Source organism: Paroedura picta, chromosome 2, assembly GCF_049243985.1.
Source record: "Paroedura picta isolate Pp20150507F chromosome 2, Ppicta_v3.0, whole genome shotgun sequence".
NCBI classification, from domain to species: Eukaryota; Metazoa; Chordata; class Lepidosauria; order Squamata; family Gekkonidae; genus Paroedura; species Paroedura picta.
In genome coordinates this window covers 174,878,838-174,892,411 of record NC_135370.1, presented here as the reverse complement: position 1 = coordinate 174,892,411, position 13,574 = coordinate 174,878,838, and positions in this window count along the sequence as shown.

The window sequence follows — 13,574 nt, the reverse complement described above, 5'->3', positions numbered from 1 at the left end:
GTCACCTGCCACCCCCTTGAACCTTCACAGAATCAGCCTCTCCGTCAGATGGCTCTCCAGCCTCTGTTTAAAAATCTCCAAAGATGGAGAACTCATCACCTCCCGAGGAAGCCTGTCCCACTGAGGAACTGCTCTAACTGTCAGGAACGTCTTCCGGATGTTTAGATGGAATTTCTTTTGAATTAATTTCATCCCATTGGTTCTGGTCCATCCCTCTGGGGCAAGAGAGAACAACTCTGCTCCATCCTCTGCATGGCACCCTTTTAAGTACTCGACGATTATCAGACCCTTGAGGAGAAAAGAGGAGAAAAAGAGACCTCTAGGATAGTTGGGAGGGTAAAAGGGGAAGGGAAAACAAGGAACGCCTCTGGTGCTCTTTGGAGGAAGGTTGACACTAAATCGGCAGGCTCAGTGGTGGACACGGACACCAGTAGCGATTTGAGCTCTATTAGGACCCCAGTTGTAGAGAAAAGCAGCATCTAAGAACCAACTCTTCTTCTTCTTCAGTAGTATTAAGGCTCTCTCAGCCTCCCCTCCCTCACAGGGCATCTGTTGTGGGGAGAGGAAAGGGAAGGTGAATGTAAGCCACTCTGAGACTCTTCTGGTAGATAAAAGCGGCATCTAAGAACCAACTCTTCTTCTTCTTCAGTAATATCAGGGCTCTCTCAGCCTCCCCTCCCTCACAGGGCGTCTGTTGTGGGGAGAGGAAAGGGAAGGTGAATGTAAGCCACTCTGAGACTCTTCTGGTAGATAAAAGCGGCATCTAAGAACCAACTCTTCTTCTTCAGTAATATCAGGGCTCTCTCAGCCTCCCCTCCCTCACAGGGCGTCTGTTGTGGGGAGAGGAAAGGGAAGGTGAATGTAAGCCACTCTGAGACTCTTCTGGTAGATAAAAGCGGCATCTAAGAACCAACTCTTCTTCTTCAGTAATATCAGGGCTCTCTCAGCCTCCCCTCCCTCACAGGGCGTCTGTTGTGGGGAGAGGAAAGGGAAGGTGAATGTAAGCCACTCTGAGACTCTTCTGGTAGATAAAAGCGGCATCTAAGAACCAACTCTTCTTCTTCAGTAATATCAGGGCTCTCTCAGCCTCCCCTCCCTCACAGGGCGTCTGTTGTGGGGAGAGGAAAGGGAAGGTGAATGTAAGCCACTCTGAGACTCTTCTGGTAGATAAAAGCGGCATCTAAGAACCAACTCTTCTTCTTCAGTAATATCAGGGCTCTCTCAGCCTCCCCTCCCTCACAGGGCGTCTGTTGTGGGGAGAGGAAAGGGAAGGTGAATGTAAGCCACTCTGAGACTCTTCTGGTAGATAAAAGCGGCATCTAAGAACCAACTCTTCTTCTTCAGTAATATCAGGGCTCTCTCAGCCTCCCCTCCCTCACAGGGTGTCTGTTAGAGGGAGAGGAAAGGGAAGGGAAATGTAAGCCGCTTTGAGGCTCCTTAGTATAGAGAAAAGCAGCATATAATAACCAACTCTTCTTCTTTTTCTTCTTCTTCTTCTTGATTGGTTTGAAAGAAAGCAGCCAGCTTAGACGGAAGACTGCAATCTTCAGTCATGTGGATATTCCCACATGGAGTTTTGTGTATTAGAGGGACTAAATCAATGTACAGCACTTCTAAAAAAAAATCTAGAAGTTATTTTTTGCCGATGACTATAGCTGAGCAGCCATTCCGGCTGGTAGGGACAGAGGAGCCCTCCTGGAGTGGTGTAATTGAACTGATTCTGTATTCTTAAGCCTTCCCCAGCTGCGTTAGTGGGTCCAAGCAGGCTAATCTCTGAAGGGCCGATTTGGCAATGATTCCATTTCCCCAAACCCTTTGAGAAGCCTTTTATGGGGGGGGGAGGGCTGCAGTAGCCCTGTGCACCAACTCCAACTTATACTATTGCTGCTTGTGTTTTAAAAAGGTAAAGGCAAAGGTATCCCCTGTGCAAGCACCAAGTCATGTCTGACCCTTGTGGTGACGCCCTCCAGCATTTTCATAGCAGACTCAATACGGGGTGGTTTGCCAGTGCCTTCCCCAGTCATTACCATTTACCCCCCAGCAAGCTGGGTACTCATTCTACCAACCTCAGAAGGATGGAAGGCTGAGTCAACCTTGAGCCGGCTGCTGGGATCGAACTCCCAACCTCATGGGCAGACAGCTTCAAAAAGCATTTCTGCTGCCTTGCCACTCTGCGCCACAAGAGGCTCTCTTGTGCATTTTACACGTGTGCAAAATCTTTTGGAAGCCGGGTTCTGGGCTGTTATCGATGTTGCATAAGGCTTGCACAAGTGGAATTGCACGGAATGTGCACCTCTGGATCCCAGCCATGCTCCGTTCCGAACGGCTGTCAGAAGATCCATGTGTATCACTCGCTACGAAAGCCCCTGTTTTCAGGAAGGATATTGTGATGGGCACTGGAATGAACAGCTTTAAAAAGGCAAGAGATAGATTCATGCGGGATAAGGCCGTTCATGATGACAGGCCACGGCTGGATCCAGCAGGGCTCTTCTTACGTTGTTATGAAGCTTTGTTGAGATGAGACAACCGTGTTATTTATTGCCTTGCCTTGAACGGTGACTCAGCCTCCAATAACAGTGGTGCTGCCAAGTTATCTTTGACTTATGGCCTCCAAGATATCCTTACCGCACCTGGAGTCCTGTGTGCAGTTCTGGAGGCCTCGCTTCAGAAAGGACAACATGGAGAGGGGGCAGAGGAGAGTGATGAGGATGAACCGGGACCAGGGGACCAAGCGGAGGGACCTGGGAATGTCCAGCCTGGAGAAGAGGAGGTTGAGTGAGGACAGGATGGCTCTCTTGAAGGATCTGAAAGGTTGTCACTTGGAGGAGGGCGGGGTGCCGTTCCTGTTGGCAGCAGAGGAGAGAACCCACAGTTATGGGTTTAAACTATGCGCAGAATTGTACCGGCTAGGTATCAGGGGAAATGTCCATAGTCAGCATAGTTCATCAGTGAAAGGGCCTGCCTGAGGAGGTGGGGAGCTCCCCCTCACTGGCCGTCTTCAAGCAGTGGCTGGACAGATCTTTCTCCTGGATGCTTGAGGCTGATCCTGCATTGAGCAGGGGGTGGGACTAGATGGCCTGGATGGCCCCTTCCCACTCTAGGAGTCTAGGAGTCTAGTTCAGCTGTGGAAGGGGCTGCCTAAGGAGGTGGGGAGCTCCCCCTCACTGGCCATCTTCAAGCAGTGGCTGGACAGATCTTTCTCCTGGATGCTTGAGGCTGATCCTGCATTGAGCAGGGGGTGGGACTAGATGGCCTGGATGGCCCCTTCCCACTCTAGGATTCTAGGAGTCTAGTTCAGCAGTGGAAGGGGCTGCCTAAGGAGGTGGGGAGCTCCCCCTCACTGGCCATCTTCAAGCAGTGGCTGGACAGATCTTTCTCCTGGATGCTTGAGGCTGATCCTGCATTGAGCAGGGGGTGGGACTAGATGGCCTGGATGGCCCCTTCCCACTCTAGGATTCTATGAGTCTAGTTCAGCAGTGGAAGCGGCTGCCTAAGGAGGTGGGGAGCTCCCCCTCACTGGCCATCTTCAAGCAGTGGCTGGACAGATCCTTCTCCTGGATGCTTGAGGCTGATCCTGCATTGAGCAGGGGGTGGGACTAGATGGCCTGGATGGCCCCTTCCCACTGGGATTCTATGAGTCTAGTTCAGCAGTGGAAGGGGCTGCTTCATGAGGCAGTGAGCTCTCCCTTAGTGGTGGACCTCAAGCAGCGTCTGGACAGCTACTTCTGGATGCTTAGGGCTGATCCTGTGTTGAGCAGGGGGTTGGACTAGATGGCCTGTATGGCCCCTTCCAACTCCATGATTCTATGATTCTATGATTCTAAGCAGGAGGTGGGACTATATGGCCTGGATGGCCTCTTCCAACTCTGTGATTTGATGGTTTACCCAGGTCTGGCAATTTACTGCTTTGTGTGTCCCTGTTGGAATAGCTTCTTGCCAACAGCTGATCTCTCCCCAGGCACTCTTTTTACAATAACGTGTCCAATATGGTGGAGATTTATGCGGTGCAAAGAACCACTGCCAGCATCAAATGTTATAAAGCATTTATTAAAAAGAAAATGTTCGCAGGCATACTTTGAACGCAGCACCAGAATGAGCAAAGGATCCCAAATAAATGGGTAAACAACAGTTCCTCCATCCCTCTCTTTATACACGCCCTAAAGGTAAAGGTATCCCCCCGGTGCAAGCACCGAGTCATGTCTGACCCTTGGGGTGACGCCCTCCAGCGTTTTCATGGCAGACTCAATACAGGGTGGTTTGCCAGTGCCTTCCCCAGTCATTACCGTTTACCCCCCAGCAAGCTGGGTACTCATTTTACCGACCTTGGAAGGATTTCATTTATTTATTTATTCATTTGATAAATTTCATTTATCAAATGGTAGATGAACCCACAAGAGGTTCAGCCATACTGGACTTAATACTGACCAACAGGCAAGAGTTGGTGGATGAGGTGAAGGAGGTGGGGACCCTAGGGGGAAGCGACCATGTCCTCATAGAATTCCTTTTGAGATGGGGAGCCAAGGAAGCTTGTAGCCTGACGCGGATGTTGGATTTTCGTAGGGCAAACTTTAATAAACTCAGAGACATGATGAGTGTCATACCATGGACGAGAATGCTGGAAGGGAAGGGAGCATGTGAAGGGTGGGCGCTACTCAAACAAGAGCTATTGCATGCTCAATCAATGACTATTCCAGAAATACGAAAACACTGCAGGAGCTCTAAGAAGCCTATTTGGATGAACAGAGAACTTCAAGAGGAACTAAGAAAGAAAAGGAAAATGTTCAGGAAATGGAGGGAAGGACAGAGCTCTAAAGAAGAGTACCTACAGGTTACTAGGCACTGTAGATCAATCATCAGAAAGGCCAAAGCTGAGAGTGAGCTAAGATTGGCCAGGGAAGCCCATTGTAACAAGAAAAGATTTTTCAGTTACGTGAGGAACAAACGTAAAGTAAAGGAGGCAATAGGCCCGCTGTTGGGTGCGGATGGACAAACTCTAACGGAAGATGCAGAGAAAGCAGAAAGGCTTAGTGCCTATTTTACATCTGTTTTTTCCCACAGGTCAAAGTGTTTAGGCACATCTAGAGATGGCTGTAGCCAAAGGATAGTGTCTGGGTGGCAGGTTAACATGGATAGAGAGGTGGTCGAGAGGCATTTAGCTGCACTGGATGAGTTCAAATCCCCTGGTCCAGATGAAATGCACCCGAGAGTACTCAAAGAACTTTCCAGAGAACTTGCACAGCCCTTGTCCATCATCTTCGGAACCTCTTTAAGGACTGGAGATGTCCCGGAGGACTGGAAAAGAGCAAACGTTATTCCGATCTTCAAAAAAGGGAGGAAGGATGACCCGGGAAACTACAGACCAGTGAGTCTGACCTCTGTTGTGGGGAAGATAATGGAGCAGATATTAAAAGGAGCGATCTGCAAACATCTGGAGGACAATTTGGTGATCCAAGGAAGTCAGCATGGATTTGTCTCCAACAGGTCCTGCCAGACCAACCTAGTTTCCTTTTTTGACCAAGTAACAGGTTTGCTGGATCGGGGAAATTTGGTTGATGTCATTTACTTGGATTTTAGTAAAGCTTTTGACAAGGTTCCCCATGATGTTCTGATGGATAAGTTGAAGGACTGCAATCTGGATTTTCAGATCGTTAGGTGGATAGGGAATTGGTTAGAGAACCGCACCCAAAGAGTTGTTGTCAATGGTGTTTCATCAGACTGGAGAGAGGTGAGTAGCGGGGTACCTCAGGGTTCGGTGCTCGGCCCGGTACTTTTTAACATACTTATTAATGATCTAGATGAGGGGGTGGAGGGACTACTCATCAAGTTTGCAGATGACACCAAATTGGGAGGACTGGCAAATACTCCAGAAGATAGAGACAGAGTTCAACGAGATCTGAACACAATGGAAAAATGGGCAAATGAGAACAAGATGCAATTTAATAAAGATAAGTGTAAAGTTCTGCATCTGGGTCAGAAAAATGAAAAGCATGCCTACTGGATGGGGGATACGCTTCTAGGTAGCACTGTGTGTGAACGAGACCTTGGGGTACTTGTGGATTGTAAACTAAACATGAGCAGGCAGTGTGATGCAGCGGTAAAAAAGGCAAATGCCATTTTGGGCTGTATCAACAGAGGCATCACATCAAAATCACAAGATGTCATAGTCCCATTGTATACGGCACTGGTCAGACCACACCTGGAGTACTGTGTGCAGTTCTGGAGGCCTCACTTCAAGAAGGACATCGATAAAATTGAAAGGGTACAGAGGAGAGCGACAAAGATGATCTGGGGCCAAGGGACCAAGCCCTATGAAGATAGGTTGAGGGACTTGGGAATGTTCAGCCTGGAGAAAAGGAGGTTGAGAGGGGACATGATAGCCCTCTTTAAGTATTTGAAAGGTTGTCACTTGGAGGAGGGCAGGATGCTGTTTCTGCTGGCTGCAGAGGAAAGGACACGCAGTAATGGGTTTAAACTTCAAGTACAACGATATAGGCTAGATATCAGGAAAAAGTTTTTCTCAGTCAGAGTCGTTCAGCAGTGGAATAGGCTGCCTAAGGAGGTGGTGAGCGCCCCCTCACTGGAAGTCTTCAAGCAAAGGTTGGATACACACTTTTCTTGGATGCTTTAGGATGCTTAGGGCTAATCCTGCGTTGAGCAGGGGGTTGGACTAGATGGCCTGTATGGCCCCTTCCAACTCTATGATTCTATGATTCTATGATTCTATGATGGAAGGCTGAGTCAACCTTGAGCCGGCTGCTGGGATCGAACTCCCAGCCTCATGGGCAGATAGCTTCAGACAGCATGTCGCTGCCTTACTACTCTGCACCACAAGAGGCTCTTATACATGCCCTATCAGACATTAAAATATAGACAGGCTTCTTAGCTTAGGAATCTGCAAATCTCTACAGAGTTTCCATTACTTTGACATTTCCTCTGGCTGTCTAGGCAAGCGCATGGCTAATGGCTGCCCTTCTCAGACCTTGGCTAAGAGCTCTCTGGTCCCATGGACTCCACACCAGAACAGAACTTCCTCCTTGCTCCTCTGAATTTTATTACCTCTTGTCACATCAAGTCAAAAAGGCTTTTTCTGCAGATCTCTAGGGATCTCCTTCTGGTATGTCATCCTTCCAAATCTCTTCTTTGGAGAAGGGGGGGAGCTTGACTCACCCATTACCTCTCTGGCTAGATCTATTAGCATTTGTATGCAGTGGTCTGAGGTTAGCCTGGGAAGCAGCTGACCTTACTTCTCCCCACAAATGCACCTGTTCTCTGCCCAGAGGGGCAAATAACCCTGTTAAAAGACAAAGTGATGACTTGCTAATTTCAAATCTCCCAAGACAAAATGCATTTCTTCCCAGGGAACAATGCCCATTTCCCCCTTTGGAGGGAGGTGTACACCTGGAGGTGGCCATTCAAAGAGAAATAGCCTTTTAATCCTGATTGACACATCTGTGCCAAACATGCCCAGGTGATGGCTAAGCTCCAAAGGGAGTATTCTCAGGGCCAGAATGACTTCCTCGTGCAGAGTTTGACTCTACCCCACCCTGCCCCTGCTCCTGTCAGCATGGCCCCTTAAATGCTGCTCCTAGAATATGGGAGGGGGGGAGGACCTGGAAACAGAATTGGGGAGGGGAGATGGGTGCATTTTGAGCTGCAGGAGGGAAACTGTTTTATCTACAGGCAGAAGTCAGTGGATCCAGACCAAGGGTATCAATACTTTTATAACAGAGCAGCTTTTATAACAGAGCAGTTCTGTCTGAGCTCTCTCAGCACCACCTACTTTACAGGGTGTCTGTTGGGGGGGAGTGGAAGGAAATGTGATTGCAAGGTGCTTTGGGCAGTGAAAAATGGGATATAAAACCCAACTCTTCTTCTTTTTCACTATACCAGACAACGCTCTTGCATTCACCCCACCATAGAGTTTGGGACTAATGCTAGAATGTCACCACCACTTGATGACATCACTAGCGCTGGAAGTTGCACTACATTGTCATGATGTCACCAGCAGTGATCCCACCCTCGGAAGAGTTTGCGACTTAGGGTTACCAACTCTGGGTTGGGAAATTCATGGAGATTTGGAGATGGCCCTGGGAAAAGTCCAGTTCAGGAAGTCACTCAGTGTGGTATCATGCCAGAGGCAAGGCAGCCATTTCTCCAAGGCAGCCATTTCCTCCGTTGCCTGGAGATCCACTGGAATTCTGGGAGAGCTCCAGGCGCCCCCTAGAGGTGGAACGAAGTAAAAAGCCATTTGAGGCTTCAAAACGTTTGATAAAACTCGCTTGTCAGAAGACAGGGCATTTCCGCACCTTGAAAATGTAGCCGGAGAGCCGCTGGAGGCAGAGGCATATTGAAATCTTTAAGTCAATTCCAACTCCCTCATCATCAAATTAACGCTTTCAGAAAAACATCCCATTAAACTTTCCAGGTTCACCGATGCCTTGGAAGCATGTTCCAAATAAATTACTTATGTTTGCTAGTGCGGGACTGTAGTCTTGTCTAACCCATTTTGTTTCCTTGGTTTGTGTTTGTGTATGCCAATAAAGGTTTTCTGAATTAGAATCATAGAATCATAGAATCATAGAATAATAGAGTTGGAAGGGACCTCATGGGTCATCTAGTCCAACCCCCTATAGTCTGCTGAACTATTTCCAGTTCTCCAAATTCTGACAAATTACCCGGAAAGTAGTCCTTGTTTCGCATTTCAACATTCTTCTTCAGATTCCAAGGGTGATATTCAAATACACAGCATTGAGTTTCCTAAAGGATTTATAAGCCAATGGTAATATTAAAATATGCAACACTGGATTTCCTAAGGCAGTGGTCCCCAACCTTTTTATCACCGGGGACCACTCAATGCCTTTTACTGAGGCCCGGTGGGGGGTGGGGGTAGTTTGCTCCTCTACTCTCAACCACTGCCCTAATGCTCTCTGATCGCTATGGTAATGTTTAAACATCCCTTCAAAATAAGATACAGACACGCCACAACAATGAACAGAAGGAACATTTTATTTTCATGGAAATTTTAACTCATGACAATGACAAATCAATGGGAACCCTGAGCTTGTTTCTCTGCAAGGAGATAGTCCCATCTGGGAGTGATGGGAGACAAGGACACTCGAAGTGTGTTGTAAAGGGCTGGGGGGGATGAAGTAAAGGACCGGGGGGGGGAGAGCAAAGGCGTCCTTCGCGGCCCACCTCCAATTAGTCGAAGGACCACATGTGGTCCGCGGCCCACAGGTTGGGGATCGCTATCCTAAGGGGTTTATAACTATCGACTAACGGAGCCTCAGATATTTCTTTGTAAACCTTTGTGCTGAGAATCTGGAGGGGAAAGGTTGAAATGTTCTCTCCTTCCATTTGCTTCAGCGCAGTTCTGGACCGATCCTGGACACCTAATCTCAGGGGAGCTGGAACAGCCTGCAGGCGAAGAGAGGAATGCAGCAAAGACCTGTTTCCTTTGCACTGGCAGCTGCAAGAGCCCAACACCCCTGCTTTAAACTCCCTTGCATCATCTTGGAATCTGTGTGTTAGACCAAAGGTTTCTGTCCAGCTTCCCATAAAACTTGGGGGAAAGGCATCCAGCGCCTCTCTTGAAATGAGGCAATCATCAAGCCATCCCTGGCTAGACACCACTTTGCCACAGCAGCTCTTATGACGGTTCATATCCGTCAATGGTGCACACAGCTCTTCAGCTGTAATTCCTTATTTTATCTGTGCTGATTACATCAGAGCAGGGCTGATTCTGCACTTACTTTGTTTATTCCGTTGTGGATCCTGCTGAATTCATATCGATTTGAAGTCGGGTCTTCCTCTATTCTCTCTCCCCCCCCCCCGAAATTGAAACAAAGTGTTCTGCATGCGATTAGGGAAGCTCAGAAGGGGGGGGGCAAATGCAGCAGGAGTCTCTTGTTTTCTTTTCTTGAAGGGGGGGGGAGGATTGGAGACAGCAGAGGAGGGAGAATAAATCCATTAGGAAAATCTCTGCTGAAAGAACTTAGGGATTCTGGAGCTTCTGCCAAGAGAAGCTAGGGTTTCCCCTTTAAGGGAAGCCTTTGAATGGACACCCTGGCCAATCAGGGCTTTTCTACAGTGTTGGAGGCTCAAGGAAGCTAGTTAGTTCAGGACAAGCAGAGAGCTACACATTTACTCATGCTGATTTTTCAAATATTGAGGGTTATATCCACTCAAGAATATCGCGCGGGATAGGTAGGGTCACTCCAGATCAATCATGCCTGTTGCATAATAAAAATTTAAATTGCCTACAATCAAAACGGAAATTGCATTCAGTGTAGATGGCAGGGATTGAATCGACCTGGGATTGGAATAAAAGCTCCGTGCAGATTCAGCCCATGTTCCTGTTGTCTGCAGCTAGCCTCAACGATGCTGGAGCTCAAATTTCTGCCCCTAGCTCGGGTTTCCCATTTTATAACACAGTTGGCTGAACAAAAATTGAATCCGGGGGCACCTTTAAGACCAACACAAAGTTTTATTCTAGGTGTGAGCTTTTGTGTGCACACACACTTCCTCAGACAATGAAACAGGAATTATCAGAGTGCAGATTTAAGGACAGAGTAAATCGGCAGGAAATGAGTAAACAGCATCCTAAAGATCTCCCATGAATCTACAGCATAGCATCTTGCAAGAATAACAGCGATATTGGTCCTTTGGGTTCATTGCCGTTCACAGGGACATAGGGGAACAAAAATGCTAAGGTTAGTGACCAATGGCAGATGTACACCTAATCTCACTTCTTCGGACATTGTAATAGGAATAATCAGAGTGCAGATATAAGGACAGTGTAAATTGGCAGGAAATGAGTAAACAGCATCATGAAGATATCCCACGAATCTGCAGCATAACATCTTGCAAGAATAACAGTATTATCGGTCCTTTGGGTTCATTGCCATCCACAGGGACATAAGGGGAACAAAAATGTTAAGGATAGTGATCAATGGCAGATGCTTTCCCCGTTGTGAACTGAAGTAATTCAAAGAGACCCACTCGTCTAAACCCAAGCGTGGAAGCATCCCCCGTGAGGGACAAGCCTTGCTGAGTTTGGTTTCCTGTCCCAAGACCAGAGAGATAGATCCTAAGTGACTTTGTTACATAACATGACAGTCCCATTGTCCCAAATGAAATAAAATGAAGCAGGGATTATAAGGGATGCAGATGCAAGAACTGAATGAAGTTAGCCCACGGAGCAGCCTTTCTTGACTTTTTTTTACCACTGAGAAGCCCCTGAAACATTCTTCAGCTTTCAAGAAACCCCAGAAGTGGCGCAATCGTGGGAAGCAGGGCTGAGGACACGCCCACCCAGTGGCCACTCTGACATAGATGTTGACATGACACTTTATTGTTGCAAGTCTAATATGCAGCATAAGTCATCTTGCAATTCTCAGCAAGCCGCACACAGTTGTCTAGACCCACAGTTCCTCATTTGCGAAACCTTTTACACAGCACTGCTCACATATGAAGCAACAAAGATGATCTGGGGCCAAGGGACCAAGCCCTATGAAGACAGGTTGAGGGACTTGGGAATGTTCAGCCTGGAGAAAAGGAGGTTGAGAGGGGACATGATAGCCCTCTTGAAGTATTTGAAAAGTTGTCATTTGGAGGAGGGCAGGATGCTGTTTCTGTTGGCTGCAGAGGAGAGGACACGCAGTAATGGGTTTAAACTACAAGTACAACGATATAGGCTAGATATCAGGAAAAAAATTTTCACAGTCAGAGCAGTTCAGCAGTGGAATAGGCTGCCTAAGGAGGTGGTGAGCTCCCGCTCACTGGCAATCTTCAAGCAAAGGTTGGATACAGACTTTTCTTGGATGCTTTAGGATGCTTTGGGCTGATCCTGCGTTGAGCAGGGGGTTGGACTAGATGGCCTGTATGGCCCCTTCCAACTCTATGATTCTATGATTCTGTGAAAAAGCATCCATCTAATCTAAAACAGTCATAAAGTATCCATACTTTCTCAAACTCAATGTATATCCAGGCCAACACCTTGTCAACTGGGTACCCAGGGTTGAAAGTTCATATGATACATGCGTGAAAGTGCCGTGCATGCGCGATTTTGGCTGCGCATGCGCAAGGTGCGGGCGCGGGCGCGCATGCGCGACATGCGCGGGCAGGCAGTTGCCCTGCCGGTCCCCAGCCTCAAAAAGGTTGGGGACCACTGATGTAATTGACCGATGCGCAGCTAGATCCCGTCTGCCGGATCCAGTCGGTTTAAACTGAAACTGACCAATAGCACCTTGGTGGGAAGAGCCATTGTTTCCTTGTGTATATAAGCTGGGGGTTTTCTAGGGAGTTCCTTGGTTCAGTCCAGTTCTGCTTGTACCACACTGGGATCTTAATAAAGAGCCCAAATGACTACCGGTGTCCATGTCCACCTCTGAATCCACGGATTTTGCAGCCCACCTTCCAAAGTGGCTGTTTTCTCCAAGTGAACAGATCTCTGTCACCTGGGGATCCATTGTAATCCCAGGAGATCTCCAGTTGCCACCTGGCAGAAACACTATAGGAAGGGGAGGAGCTAGTGTGCTTCATCGGCCTTCCCTCTACGCACCTGCGGAGTGCCGAATCTTGTACACCTTCTGGCTGCCTCTCCCGTGCACAACGGGCCCTCCCCGGAGCAAACTTTGCACTGGGAATCTTGCAAAATCTTCCCGGTAAAAAGGCCAACATTTTCCTCCTTGTTTCTTCCGACCCGATTTCCTGAGCCTTGGCTTTTTGCCCTCTGTCCATGAGTCATTTCTTGCTTCATTCCTATTGCTTAGTCAGGAAGCTCTGCTCTTGTAATCTGAAGAAAGAGCGTGAACTTTATTCAGAGACGGCGATGGGACAAAGTGAGTCACGGCCTCCTGTGGAGCGTGACCCCCACAAGCCCCTCCCAGAGGTCTTATGCCAACAGGTGATGATGCCTGAAGGTAAAATGATATTTGAGTCTGTACAGGGAACTTTCAGAGAGGAAAGCAAGGAAGTGAAGATAAGGGAGAAGGAGCCCAGGAAGGCAGGAAACCACAGCGCATGGCTTCTCTGGGCCTGAGCATGGCTTCAACAGAGAGCTCCCTCCCCAAGTTGCAGTCCCAGAGGGTCAGCCCTTTTGGTTTGTTGCAGCAAGAATTAACTGGAATCGGGCTGCCTCTTGAAGGCATGCGTGATTTCATAAACCACGATCACAGCCTTTCTCAATTATTTTAGCATTGAAAAACTTCTGAAATATTATTTAGGTTTCGAGAAACCCCAGAAATGGAGTGATCCTGCAGAATAGGGTTGGGAAGCAGAGCTGTCGTTGGCACGTCCCGCCTTGTGGCCCCAGATCTATGGTCACATTATCCTCAAGGTGCCACTGAACTCGAACTCGGTTCCGCTGCTTCGGACCAACACAGCTACCTGCTTGAATCTGTGCTCACACTCCTGAGCGCTTGCTGTTTCTCCCCTCCCTCCACTGAGAGGAGGCGGCCCTCGTCTTGGCCTTTCTCTTCCCCAAAGCTGAGCTCCGTTCTGCATAACCCTTCCCTTCGCTCTAGGGATATTCCTTAAGGTCCCCATCTGCATTTCATTCCCGCAAGGCAGCT